The 3,961-nt window shown below is 41.6% G+C and overlaps 1 protein-coding gene across 1 annotated transcript in view; it reads right to left on the reverse strand.

Annotated features, from left to right (window-relative positions):
- Positions 1-3,081, reverse strand: part of LOC143280335 (QRFP-like peptide receptor) — a 274,441-nt gene extending 271,360 nt beyond the window's left edge. Inside the window, exon 1 of the mRNA XM_076585001.1 lies at positions 2,628-3,081. The gene's annotated coding sequence lies outside the window, so the exon portion shown is untranslated. The remainder of the gene's footprint in view (positions 1-2,627) is intronic.
- Positions 3,082-3,961: the final 880 nt, after the last annotated feature.

The raw sequence follows: 3,961 nt of genomic DNA on the forward strand, positions 1-3,961 counted from the left end.
CACCAACGTTGTGTATCGTCACGGTTGCTGCTTCCAGATTACTATTGGCTTGTGGCTGCAACTTCAAACCAGGAGACTAGATGGGATTTTTCACCACCACCACCCTCCCTCCATTAGAATCCCTCTCCCCAGTCGGATGCCCAGTGATTTTACTGCCCCAGCCTGTCTCCTGTCCTCAAAGAAACAAACTGTGTGACTTTACACCAAGAGCATCAAAGAAGACAACAACAACAACCCCCCCCCCCCCGCCCGCCCCCCCCCCCCCCCCCCAAAACGAAGGTCTGCTGAACATGATTAGATGTCTCCTGTGTCTGCACTCTGGAAACATTGTGGACGTGATTATGGGCCTGGAGGTGTTGATGTGGCGATGCTTCGTTCACACCACCAAAGACGCGGCGGATAATAATAAATATAAACCGTGTGGGGTGGAAAGTGCTCCAACGTATTACTAATTTTATTTAATATCATTTCCCAAGCTTCCAATTATCGAATATTAGCCGACATTTTGTTGTTGATATTTTTATCATATATATTCATAACATGAATGAACCAATGGGAAAAGATACGAACAGACACACAGACACAGATAAAGACAGAGACGGAGACAGAAAAAGGGACATGCATGAATGCACAGTTGTTCTTGCTTTTGCAATTAAAAAACAAAACAAAACAAGATTCATTGTTTATGGAACAGAAGCTGCAGTTCTACTAAACAACACAAAAACAAAGCATTTTCACATTGCTCACTTTCTTCTCTCTCTCTTTGTTTTCCAACGTACGTTTTCGTTTTATTTTCTTCGTGTTTCGGATCTCATTCTTCATCGGCAGCTTCGGAAAGTCTTTAGGTTGTGACTTTTCTCAGAGTCCCGCAGAAATTGGGAACACCACTACTCTGTAAGTCACGTCTCTTAATCACCATTGCCGAGACATAATTACGGCGAGTGTGCAGAGGACGAATCCCGAAATGTGTCAGGCATGTCAAATGGCTCTCTCTGTCTGAGATATTCAAATCGCCCAGGTTGCTGTCTTTGAAGGTTTTTCTCTCTCACATCGCTTTCTTTCTTTTCTTTCTTTTTCTTTTTTTCATTTAATGTTAAAGCATATGAGTAAATTTATTTCACTTTCAGTTTCTCAAGGAGGCGTCACTGCGTGCAGACAAATCCATATACTCTACACCACATCTCCAAGGTAGATGCCTGACCAGCAGCATAGCCCAACGCGCATTGTCAGGCCTTGAGTGCAAGCATATATAATCATACATATATTTGTGCACCTGTTAGGGGGGATTCCGTCTACATAATTTGGCCAGAGGACAAATATTTTGTTGTCATGGGTTCTTTGGCCAAGTGCTTGCTGTACACGGGACCTGGATTTATCGTATCATCCAAATGACTAGACGCTCAGTTTGATGTTTCCAGTCACACTTGGGAAAAAGCGAGAGCGGGAAGCGAACCCAGGCCCTCACGGACACAACGTTGGGGGATGAACGTCTTCACCATTCTGCCACCTTCCTTCCTAGAAATCATTCTGTGATGACAGTAGATCTGTTTACCCACACTGTCTTTATCCACAATCATGCTAATGCATTTTGATAGCATTTCATAATAATAATAATAATAAATAATTATCATCATCATCATCATCACTATCATCTTCGTCACATTGTTTTATCAGTGGAAATTACAAATATTTCGTCTTTGTGTATTTTCCTCCAAGGCGATTTCTCCGTCTGGCATATTCATGTCATGAAGAAACTCACGAAATCTCTCTCTCTCTCTCTCTCTCTCTCTCTCTCTCTCAATTCTAGTGCTTTTGAGCAGCTAGTTTTTGCGCGCACGCACGCACGCACGCACGCACGCACCCCCACACACACACACATTTTTTTTTCAGAATAGATTTTCTATCCATTATAAACAGGAACTATACATATGATAATATATGATAATACAAAAACAATTACAGTCTACTACATCTGCTACTACTACTATTGTTGCTGGTGCTACTACTGCTGCTGCTATTTATACAGCCGCTATCACTACCGACAATAATGATGATGATGATAAACAGCAAACAATATTCAATCAAATAAACAAACACCTTTGTTCTTATCATTTTCTCGCCAAGAAATTCACAAGATTTATTGTTGTCACTGTCTGTTTATTTCATCTGATGGCTTGCAGCGGCTGTGGTCTCTCTCTCTCTCTCTCTCTCTCTCTCTCTCTCTCTCTCAATCTATCTCTCTCCCTCCCCCCCTCTCTCTCTCTCTGTATGTGTGTGTGTGAGAGAGAGAAAGAGAGAGAGAGAGAGAGGGAGATACACACACATGCACACATACATATGTATGTATTTATGCATGCATGTATGTATAGACAGATAGATATATAAATAGATAGAGAAAAAGACAGCCAGATAGCAAGGAGAAAACATCTTATGTTAAAAAATGCAGTTAACTATACACAAAGCCCATTACATTGTAACTGACCTCGAAGTTAACATAATTATTTCCTGTCGTATCAATATTTCTGCTATTTCTCTCGATCAGACAAGTACATCGCTCACCCCGACCGCCACCCCTCACACTGACGCAGGTGCTAATACATATATTCAAAGACAAAGTCAAAACTTACCTGCAATCGGGAAGTCTGGCACAAACGCAGTCACATTTTCGGTGATCTTTTCCCCCCACACAAACCGAACAGGTTTTTGTTGTCTCTGGTGGAGTCCAGCCCACCTCGTTCCCCTCCCCACCCTCTTTAGATAGATTTTACATAGTTGAAAGAAAGGTTATACCATGAATTACACATTGTCGTACAGTAGTGATTATCAGATCGTTTTGTTATTCTCTTGGACTCTGTTCAAATTAATCAAATCGATATCACTTGAGTTGCCTGGCAAACAACACAAAGAAAGTTCATATGTAGAAAATAATTTCGGAAGTTCCTTTCCCCCTTGTATGAACGATCAAACTCGCCAGGATGAAAAACAACAATAACAACAAAATACACAAGCAAAGAACTAAATCGCCAGATGGGAGAAAAGTTATGAGAAGAACAAGATGTTTGTTTGTTCAGCCAAATCCAGTCCGTGGAAAGACACGGACAGAGACGTGAGTGCCTCACACAGATTGTGAACAGACCCACATCATCGCTCACTCCCGCCACCAGCGCCTATCCACGTCACACACACACGCACACACGCGCTTACGCGCGCGCGCATGCCAAGTCAGTCCAAAAGAGAAGGGAGGGGAAGAAACGCTGACGGTGTGGTGGGCTTGGGGAAGGAAGGGGGGTGTGGGGGTTAGGCAGGAGGGGCGGCGCCAGGGACGCACGTGCATGTGAGACAAAACGCAGCACAGCGCAAGCAAGACATGCACGCGCACGCACACACAGAGACACAGACGCACAGCGGGCAGCCGGCTGAGAGACTGCGCGGCAAGAATTTTCCATTTTTCTGTTGATCTCATCTTTCCCTCCACGTTTCATTAGCAAAAAAAATTGGTTTCTTTTATCATTCTTTTATCACTCACTTACTGATTTACTTTTTTGTTTACTTATTTATTGCGTGTGACTGACATTCTATGAAATAAAGGAACGAACAGAAGATGCTATTGCTAAATCTCTCTCCCTCTCTCTTTTTAGTTCTGTGTCTTTTGTGTGTGAGGGTACATGTCTCTGCCTTATCCTCTCTGATTATAAAGAAACAAAAATCGTACTCTCTCTCTCTCTCTCTCTCTCTCTATATATATATATATATATATATATATATTGTAAAATAACTTAAAAACAACTTAGAACCGAATATTTTGCTATTTTTGAAAAACGAAAATCAGTTCAATGTGAAGAAGTCGAAAACACTGATACAGAATGATCACTGAAAGACATTTACATTAAAATACAACGGTCTACAATTTGCATATTGAATCAGGTGATCTAGAATATTATAGAATTAATGATAATGACCA

The sequence above is a fragment of the Babylonia areolata genome, chromosome 1 (genome assembly GCF_041734735.1).
Source record: "Babylonia areolata isolate BAREFJ2019XMU chromosome 1, ASM4173473v1, whole genome shotgun sequence".
NCBI classification, from domain to species: domain Eukaryota; kingdom Metazoa; phylum Mollusca; class Gastropoda; order Neogastropoda; family Buccinidae; genus Babylonia; species Babylonia areolata.